This window comes from Ochotona curzoniae, unplaced genomic scaffold (assembly GCF_017591425.1).
Source record: "Ochotona curzoniae isolate NIBS_2020 unplaced genomic scaffold, NIBS_Ocur_1.0 contig_2754, whole genome shotgun sequence".
Taxonomy (NCBI): domain Eukaryota; kingdom Metazoa; phylum Chordata; class Mammalia; order Lagomorpha; family Ochotonidae; genus Ochotona; species Ochotona curzoniae.
This window is the reverse complement of record NW_024465582.1, coordinates 34,901,727-34,912,338: the sequence shown is the minus strand read 5'-3', so window position 1 is coordinate 34,912,338 and position 10,612 is coordinate 34,901,727. Positions and strand designations below refer to the sequence as shown.

General features: G+C 42.5%; 1 long non-coding RNA gene across 1 annotated transcript; it reads left to right on the top strand.

The window, feature by feature from the left end:
- Positions 1–2,576: 2,576 nt before the first annotated feature.
- Positions 2,577–8,374, top strand: LOC121154598. Its single transcript, XR_005883564.1, has 2 exons — positions 2,577–2,717; positions 7,709–8,374. It is a non-coding gene; the product is annotated as an uncharacterized LOC121154598 (long non-coding RNA).
- The last annotated feature ends 2,238 nt before the right edge of the window (positions 8,375–10,612 follow it).

The following is a 10,612-nucleotide window of genomic DNA, read 5'->3' as shown; positions in this document are numbered from 1 at the left end:
ATGCTACACCTTCTGGTATTTTGTTTTCACCAACATTTTTCTTTCTTTGCTTTTTCAAAATGTTGTTATTTCTCCCATTTTTTATTATCATTTCATGATACAATTCCATAGGCCCTGGGATTTCCCCAATCCCCTTTCCTAATTCCCTCCCACCACTGAGATCTCCAATATCATTACAACAGCTTAGTTCTTTATAAACAGTCATAAGTCCATCATTGCAGGCATGATGTGTCCAGCATCACATTGTCAAGACACATTCAGCAGTTTCACTGGGTCTCCATCCTCAATCCAAAAGTAGAGATGCACACTGCACTATATCCTTACATCTGGACATGTCAGTCTCCACTACATAGTCACTATAAATCCTCCCAAGTGAAAAGCCACAAAAACAAAAACAAATCCCAACAACAGGAAGAAAAACAAAACATGTGCATAATATGCCATCAGTTTATAAGATACAGTGTTATTAAAAAGAAGGGAATTTATCTCAGGAAAAGGAGTTTCTAACTAGTTCAGTAGGTACTTACATCCTTTGGTTTTACTGTAAATACAAAACACACAACATTCACACAAGATTTGTTTGCCATGTGTCAGCAACCTTGGCTCAACAGGTTAATTCTCCACCTTTCAAGTCCCGGCATCCCATATAGGCACTTGTTCATGTCCTAGCTTATCCACTTCTTTGACCCCCTGCTTATGGCCTAGGAAAGAAGTGAAGATGGCCCAAGTTTATGATACCCTGTACCCACATGGGAGATTCCAAGGAAGCTCTTGGATTCGGTTCAGCTCAGTTCTGGTCATTGCGGCCTCTCATTCTCTCTGTAAAGCTGCCTTTCTTTTAATGAATGGACTTAGGTCCTTGAGACTCTGCACCCCAAAGTATACCTGGAATATGCTCCTGGCTCCTGTCTTTGGGATGGTTCTACCCTAGCTATTAAGGCCATCTAGAGAGTGAATCAAGAGATTGAAGATGTTTTGCTGCATGTCTCATGTTTGAAAGAAAGAAAGAAAGAATTTAAAAAAAATAACTGGTGAAGAGATTGATACTTTAATTTATAAGATGGTTATAATGAAAGGGTAATTAGAAATTTATCCATAAATATGGACTCTCTAAGTATTAATTACTGATTATGATGAATAATAATGCTTACATGCAGCTGGCTTATTCTGGAGGCACAAGGAATAATGGTTTTTATGATCTGTTTTTAAATGATACATATTTAAAATGACACAATGCAAGGAAGAACATGGGTCCTGTTCACCTTAGGTGTTGAAACTGCAGGTAACCTGTAGTCCCAGGCAGAAAATTAGAGATATACAAAACCAGACATAACCACAGGCTCATGAGGCTGGAGATATGTGGAGGCAGACAAGGCTTGTTAGTATATGTTTCTGAAACCCAGGAAGGACTATAAAACATGCCACATAAACCAACACAATGGGAGAGGATCTAGTAGAACCCATTTATAGCCTCAAGTACACTGAAAGATCAATGACTGAAGTAATTCTTTAACAACCTTAATAAGAATTAGGGTTCTGGTGTGATGGCTCAGTGGCTCACCTTGCAGAAGCTGGGATCAAACATAGGTGCCAGTTCATGTCCTGCTGGTGCCACTTCCCTTCCAGCTCCCTGTTTATGGCCACGGAAAGAGGTAGAGAATGGTCCAAATCCTTGGGACCCTACACCAGCATGGGAGACCAAGAAGAGTTCCCTGGCTTCAGTGAAGTTCAACTCTGGATCTTGTGACCACTTGGAGAATGAATCAGCAGATGAGAGATCTTTGTGTTCTTCTCTCTCTGAGCTGCATAAATAAATAAATCTTGCAATAAATAAATACATCTTTAAATATCAATCAAAGCCATCAAGAAGGAGAAGTGCGACATAAACAATCACTTCCAGGAACAGAAACATCGCGCTTCACAAAATGTGTATGTAATCAGGGAATTAAACACAAAAAGGAAATTGTATGCATACAGGTCAAGTTTTAAACAGCAGAACTATCAATTTGTACTAATGATCCTAATATGTATAGAGATAATAAAACAGAATGGAAAACCAAATTTAACATGGGAGAATAAGCAAGATCTCTTATTAAAGAAACATATGAACAATATTAAAACACAAAATGCAGACCACAAAATGGACATCAGTAAGAGAAATGAGATGGAAAATATTAATTTATACAGTATTTTCATATATTCTTCAGTTCTGTATATTAAAAAGCCACATGACCAAAACGGTAAAAAGCCAATACAAGTCCCAGAATCTATTGAATATTCGGTGAATTGTAACTCATTTTGGGGATTGTCACACATTTTGGGAGATTCCAGACTTTAACAGGATTACAAATAAGATAGCAGCAGGACTTATCTGTGCGGTGACAGCGTCCCCTGCTGTTGGAAGGCTCAAGCTGCAGGAGATGAGGGCGCTTCAGACCTCAGGTGAAGCCCCGCCCCCTACTCCCCCGCCCTCCAGAAACCCAAGTGTCCGCCCTCTTGCCCAGTGCAATTCTGATTGGCTGTGCGTCCTCTGACGCCATACGTACTCAAGGTCTGTGCGCGCCCAGGAAATACGGGGTGTTCCTTTCTGCAGCCGCCATAGCCGCGTCCCTGGTCGTTCCCCGGGAAGGCCCAGGTGGCTGAGCCAGCGCTGCCCTGTGAGCTCCCTCCCCGCAGGAGCCTCTGGAGGACACCCGACTGGTCAGCAGGCGGGAAGGGTGAGTGTGTGAGCGCATCTCCGCGGCCCGGGGCGGGCGGGGGCCAGGGGCCGGGACTCTGCAGCACTGACCCTGAACCTTAGGACTCCCGCTTTCCAAACTGTGCAGTGAGGGGGCGGGGGGCGGAGAGTGATCAGGGAAAATTGGACTTCATGTTCAAGCTTCCTGATTGAATCATTTTCTTTATTTAATTGTTGTTTTCTCTTAAAGATGGGACGGGTTTTTTTTTGTTTGTTTGTTTGTTTAAATTGGAAAGTCAGCTTTACGGAGAATCGGACATAAAGATTTTCCATCCGCTGATTCAGTCCCCAAGAGGCCGCAATGGCTGGAGCTGACCCGATCTGAGGCCAGGAGCCGGGATCTTTTTCCGCGTCTCACACGCGGCCTTGGGTGGGTGCAGGGTCCCAAGGCCCTGGGCTGTGCTCTAATGTTTTCCCAGACCACAAGCAGGGAGTTTTATGGGAAGTGGAGCAGCCGGGACGTGGTCTGGTGTCTGCATGGGATCGCGGTGCATGCAAGGCTTTCACCGTTAAAATACCGTGCGGGGCCCTCATTTTCATTTATTTATTTATTTATTATTTATTTATTTGACTATGGCCCGGTTTAATTTTTTTTTTTTTTCTCGTTGAGAGACAGCATCTCCAGCCCCCAGCTCAGTCCTCGGTGTAGCTCCTCCTGAGGGTGTGGGGCAGTTTTCTGGTTGCTGATATCAGAACAGCTCAGACTCCAGCAGTTAGAACAGTCCTGTTGACCTCACAGTTTCCTCCCAGGTTGGGGGCAGCATCTGGTGGTGGCGTTGTGCTTGGCAGAGGCCTGGGGTGGCACAGCGAGCTTGTAGACAAGTCAAGGGGGCGCAGCAGGGACTAACCTGAAGGGCCTTCTGTAGGGGACCGGAAGAAGAAGCAGTTCAGGCCACAGTTGACTAAACTGATTTCTCCTGATGGCTTCTGATATGGTGCCACCTGTCCCCACTGCTTAAGTTCTCATAATTGGGACTAGATGTCCCCAAGAATTTTCGAGGGAGAAGTCAGGTTCAGCAGAGAGTATTAAGGCAGGGAATAAATCCCTAGATGGCCAGTCTCTTACCTCAATGCCAAGTGCTGCCTTCTGCTCTGAGAAATCACAACACTATCCACTATATGCCCCAAGATACAATTCATTCAGCTTCGGTAAATTGTCTGCTTTAAGAAAAAAAAAAAAAAAGCAACTCTTAGCTCTTTAAAAGGACTCTTTTCTGTGAACAATAGGCATGAGAGAAAAGCAGTGAATGCCCCCTTGATACACCACAGGAAGAAATCATTGCTTTGTGAGTGTGTGTGTGTGTGTGTGTGACAGTAGTTCAGATGACAAATGTGCACTCCTGTGTCTGTGTCAGAATGCCTGGGTTTCATCTCTGTGCAGCTGCAGTGTGCAGCTAATGCCCAGGCTTGGAGGCAGCAGACAATGGCTTGGGTACCAGTGTGAAAATCTCAATTTCCTTTCTGTCTTGTGGCTTCAGCCTTGTCAGTTGCAGGCATGAGGGAAGTGAGACAGTGGATGAAGAGGTGTGCCTTTATCCCTCAGCACAGTAAATATACAAAACTAAGTTAAGCTTCAAAAGTTCTTAGTGCATCTCCTTTTATCTAACTCAAGTGCAGACATTTTATCAGAATGTCCTCAGTTTGTGATCCTCCCTTGAAACATTTATACATGGTCCTCAGTACACGTTTTTGATTTTGCTGAGTTCAAAACTCTTTGGAACAAACATAACTAATTTACCCTGACTCCCTCATTCGCCTAACAGATAGTAGTAGATTGAGGGTTGCCATTCAGAGTGGCAGCTGATGCCCTAAAACCGGAGGGCATCCACTGTGTTCCATCTATTTTATAAAGCTAACTCCTTGGAGAATTAGTATTTTGTTTACCCATCCACAGTCCCATTCCTTGGTGACATATTAATATCATTTAATTAGAAGCTGATATGTAAGGGGCAGTGCAGCGATGATTGATAAACTTTGGGTTCTCTCAGCCTCACCTTGGAAGGAAAATGTTGGCAAAGGCTCAGCCAAATCCTAGGATAATGTGCTTGGGGCATACAACAGTTTAATTTTGCATCACAAGTTGTTTCCGTCACCGGATAATGTGCACCAACAAAGAATCTTGGTGAATAAAAAATGGTGGTGGACTAAAACACTTGTAAATTTGTGAGTGTATTTGTGACTGGTTTCATAAATTATTTCAGAGAATATTTGCAGTGGTCCAATTCTGGTGATAGAGTGGTGTGTGCATGTGTGAGTGTATTTGACTGGTTTAATAAAAAGTATCATTTGTGCTTACTCTCTGGGCCAAGGATCTTAAGACCCAGGGAATTTACTTGGATAAAAGAGTCGCCCTGATTTTTTTTGTTACAAGCCTCTACCAGACCCTAGATAAGCTTCTGTTACAAAGAGATGGCTTTGGGTGAGATCCCTACCTAACTGCTTAAAGGGCACAAAAAACAGACAGTTGAGACTTGCCATCCACCAACATTAACCTGTTCCTGTGTCTAGTGTTTGGGCTTTCACCCTGAGGCCTCAACTAATTCTAGATGCTGATAGAACTGAATTGCTTTGTCATTAGATGTTGGTGGTAAATTGTTATTAAACCAACATAACACATGTGGTGTTAGAAGTGATCAAAGAGAATCCCAGTGGTCACCACCTTCACTTGGTTTTGGATGTGTGGTTGTAGAAGTGAAGTAAGACAGGGAGGAGACAGTCTAGGCTGTGAGGAGTTCCCAGATTCACAATGTCACATTTCTGGCTCCATAAGATTCCTTCAATCAGTGAGATGAGTTCCCTGGGCACTGTGTCCTCAGCGAGAGTGATCCCCAAGGCCTGGGAATGTGGGTAAGCTGCTGAGTGCATCTCCCTGTGAAGTGCAAGCAGGCTGCTTCCCAGAGCTCATTGTCTGTCATGTCCTTGTGCTTTTATGTTTGCTCAGTAATGAAGGAATAGTGTGCCATGAGTTGGATGTTACATCTTTATTGTCTTACATGCAGCTTGAGTTTTTCAGTGGTCTCAGAGAAAGATAACAAATTCTTAATGCCATCATTTTCTGTTATGTTTGTAATATTATGCACAATATAAACTGATTTGCCTAAGTGAGAAAAAAGCCTTTTTCAGTTCAGGTCTTGCTCTCTTTTACCTCTGTCCCTAGAGCTGACTTAGTCTGGGTTTTTGTGATGATTGATTTTTTTGATTGTTTAAAATTTGTTTCTCTGGTAATGTGGTAGCACACCTAATCAAGCTGCTACCTGCTATGGGTGCCAGTTCAAGTTCTGGCCACTTCACCTACAATTCTGCCCCTCACTAATACATCTGGGAAAGCAGTCTGAGGTGTCCCAGGTGCTTGGGTCCCTGTTCCCTTAGGACACCAGAGGAAGCTCTAATTTCTTTGGCCCGGGTTCAGTAATTGCTACCCCATATGGAGTAAACCAGCAGATGGAGCATCTCTCGTTTTTCTCTACCTTTCAAATAAATGAATAAACCTTAAAAATCTACATTTGTTTCTTTTCAAGGGACAGTTAGAAAGTAAAAGAGACAGACACCCTCAGTCCACTGGCTCACTTGCTAGATGGCCCAATTGAGCAGCACTGGACCCAGTTGAGTCCTGGAGCCTGTAGCTTCCTCCAGGTCTTCTGTGTGGGTGATCAGGGCCCAGGCTCTTAGATGATGTTGCACTGCTCTTGCCAGGTGATTAACAAGGCAGTTGGGTTGGAAGTGGAACAGCTGTTTCCGTATGAGATATTGCGTATTATAGCACAATGCTGGCTTTTACCTTAGCTTTTCATACTGATGGCAGTCTTTTTCTTTCTATTTCTCATGTACTAATTCATGGCAAGTGTTTTACATATAGGACAATACTTCTTAGGTTATGAATTGTGGACAAATTCTGATGCTGTACGAGGTGTTTGTAGGTTAGAAGAACTGGAGTCTAAACATTTCCTCCCTGTGCATTTCTTTAGTTTGTGATTCTCTAGGATTGATGTGACTTTATTTTCTTCACATAGTACTAATGATGATCACACTGCTGAGTAGTGGCCACCCCTGGCTGGGCACTGACACTGCAGCATTAACTTGTCCTGATTACTGCCAGTCAGTGTGTACCTTCCCTTGCAGTTCTGTAAAATTTTCCTTTACATAATTCACTGCTCTATTTAGAGCCACTGGGAAGAAACATGTGGTCCTCCCAATTGTGTGTGAAAAGCTGCATCAAACATGCCAACTCTGGTTTTCACCTGACTTCCTTTTGTCATCATTTTTTAAAACTAATTTTTTTTTTATTCCTGTATTTCATTTATAACATTCAGAGACAGAGTGATCTACCTTCTGCTAGTTAACTCTTTAAATTGCTGTAAGATTGTGACAAGGCCTGGCCAAACAGGAGCCAGGAGCTAAAATTTGTCTCCATGACAGCAAGGACAAAGATTCACATTCTTGAGAAATTTCCTGCCTGCTTCCATTGAGTGCATTAGCAGCAGGTCCAGTGTAGAGTGACGGTCTCCTAGCAGTTTCTCAACCACTTTCCCAGATGCCCACACATCCTCATTTTAACTGAGCATCTTACGGGATTGTATTTCATTTTTTTTTTATTAAGATATCAAGATTGTGTCTACTAAATTTTGTTTGTATAGTTTCGTTAGAGCCTGTAATGTACATTTGTCAATGATCTAAACCCAATTATAAATAATCCTGCTCCGTTTCTTGAGAAGGTCAGGTATGTTCTTGTCCCAATTTTTTTCACCTATCTTGTATATACTGTCTATCATTTCTTTTAGTTATTGTAAGTTGTAACATTTTTGTTCATAATTGGCAGTTTCATTTTTAATAAAGATGTATATATTAAATGGTATGGAACTGGACAAAGTGAATGTTTGTACCATCATTTGATGTCAAGCATGCTTTCAATGACCTGACATCCAAAATCACATTGTATTTTTTTTAATAATTTCTCTTTTATTTGTTTAACAGAATGTGAGAAACATCAGAAATCTGGTTCACTGATTTACTTCTCAGATTCCCGCACCTGCAAAGTATGGAACAGGACTAAAGCTGGGAGTTGAGAACTCAAGGCAGGTTTTTCTGTGAGTAGCAGAACTCCAGTGCCTTAAGCCATCACCTCTGCGTCCCAAGGTCGGCCGTGTCACAGAAACTGGAATCAAGATCAGAACTAGGAGTGGAACCCAGGCACTGCAATGTAAGATAGACGTTCCTTACCTACTAGCCTAAACGTTTACTCAGCATGGTTTTTTTTGGGTTTTGATTTTTTTTTTGTTTCATTGGTCTTAGGTTTTTTTGGTTTTTGGGTTTTTTTTTTGGTTGCTGTTGTTAACTAAGATGAATTAATTCGATTTTGAATACCTTAAGTGTAATTTTGCAGGGATATTAAAATGAATAAAACAGCATAAGTAGGGTATGGGAGCGGTAGAATGAATGCATCTTATTTCAGTACATCTCACTGAAGTCCTGGCTACTCTGCCCCTTCAAACCAGCTTCCTCCTAATGCATCTGAGCAGCGTCTGGTGGTGGCAAAAGTGCTTGCATATCTCCCACCCACATGTGAGATGCAAGAAGGGAACCTGGAGTCTGTGTGACACAGCCACAGCCGGGAAAGGCATTCAGAATTAAACCAGTGAATGAAACATCTATATTTCTGTCATTCTTCCTTTTCAAGTGAATAGACATTTTAAGTAAAGCAGTGTAATTCTCTTTCCATCTAGATTCCAGGTTAGTTTTCCAGCAGATGCATGTACAAAATGCCAGGTAACATCATTGTAAATCATGTGCAAGAGGTTCAATGAAAAAAGCGAGCCTGACTTTTGATTACAAGGTTGTGTGTACTTAAATAATCCTTGTGATGGATGTTATGAGGTGACATGTTTTATTGCTACATGCAGTGCCAGCGTTCTACATAAGGACCGGTGAAACTCTGATGTTCGCTTTCTGATCTAGTTCCCTGCTACTGTGCTTGGAAGATAGCAGAAAATGTTCCGATTCCTTGGGCATTGTGTGTACCCATTCCTTGTACCCATGTGGAGGATCTGAATGGAATTCCAGGCCCCTGGTTTTGACTGGACCTTGCTGATCTTTGTGGCCATGGGGGAGCAAACAAGTGGAGGGGAGATCTTAGTCTTTCTGTCTTTGACTCTTGTACTGTAATTCTCACACTTAAGCAAATAAATAAATTGTTTTTAAAGAATTAGGAGGGGCCTGGCATGGTAGCTATAAAGTTCTCAGCTTGCCTCCGCCAGGATCCCGGAAGGGCAGCTGTTCTTGTTCCAGCTGCTCCATTTCCTATCCAGCTCCCTGCTTGTGGCCTGGGAAAGCAGCAGAGGAAGGCCCAAAGCCTTGGGACCCTGCACCTACATGGGAGACACTGAAGAATCTCTTGGCTCCTGCCTTAATAGCAGATTGTCTCCAGCTGTTGTGGGAGTGGACCAGCAGATGGGAGATCTTTGTCTCTCCTCTCCTAAAATCTGAATTTCCAGTGCAACTAAATAAATACACATTTTAAAAATTTTTATTTATTTATTATTATTGTTTTAAAAGATTTATTTATTTATTGGAAAGTCAGATATACAGAGAGGAGGAGAGACAGAGAAGATCTTCCGTCTGATGATTCACTCCCCAAGTGAGCACAATGGCCGATGCTATGCTGATCCAAAGCCAGGATCCAGGAACTTTCTTCTGGGTATCCCACTCGGGTGCAGGGTCCCAAAGTCTTGGGCTGTCCTTGATTGCCTTCCCAGGCCACAAGCAGGGAGCTGGATGGGAAGTGGAGCTGCTGGGATCAGAACCAGCATCCATATGGGATCCTGGCACATTCAAGACAAGGACTTTAGCTGCTAGGCCATGCCGCCGGGCCTTAATTTTTATTTATTATTATGATAATATTACTTAGCTGTTTAGGGTACAAAGGGTCAAGGGCTACAGGAAAGTGGGTAATACCATTGTTTCTACACTAATATAATTTTTCCCCCCTGTATCTGGGGTCAGGGGAGAAACAAAGGGAAAAGCCGCACCCAGTCTCCCACCCATCCCAGGTCCCCGATATGAGACATGCTCCAAGGGACCTGCTCAAGCAGTTTTGATAGTTCAGTAGTTCTGAATTGCTGCCAGTCTTGTCATTCCAATCGCAATGAAATCTATTCAGAATCCACTGGCTGACATAGTCTCTTCATGGTTGGGGTTCTGAGATCAGCGGTTCAGTTGGAGGGATCTTCAAAGAAACTTCGTGTGCTGTGATCCCACACCTGATTCTTGTGTGTGCTTGCCAGTACAGGATCCTGTACCGTCCATCGCCCCAATCAGCTTATACACGTGCTGGTTGTTAACAATTGGTGGGTCAGTTCTGTATCCAGCCTTGTCTTCCATGCGAACCAATGGGTGTTGTAACTAAATAAATATTTTTTTAAAAATACAATAAGCAATTTAAAAAGCAGTAACTGAATTTTATACTGTGTATATTGGGACTATTTAGTGTTTTTAGATAGCTCAATGTTTGAAGGGATGATTCTGATTTTTAGAAATTCGAGTGAATTCTGATCAGCGTGAACTTGAATACTATTTTAAGGTACAGTGCAGCATTTGAGTATATATACAGCACAAACTGAGTAAAGCAGGGGGCCAGGCTTTCCATTTATCTTTGTTTTTACAGCACACCCAATCCTCCGTTCCAGTGTCCTGCATAAGCACTGGGATGGAACACTGGATCTTGTTCCTTCTGTCTCACTTTCTTTGCTAGCTGTTCTACCTCCTTCCTTTCCCCAGGCCTCACTCTTCCCAACCTGTAAAAATCACCACTCTAAGTTTGCACCTGTGAGTTCTTAAGAGATATATATATATATATATATTAACATGTTAGATTTATTTTCA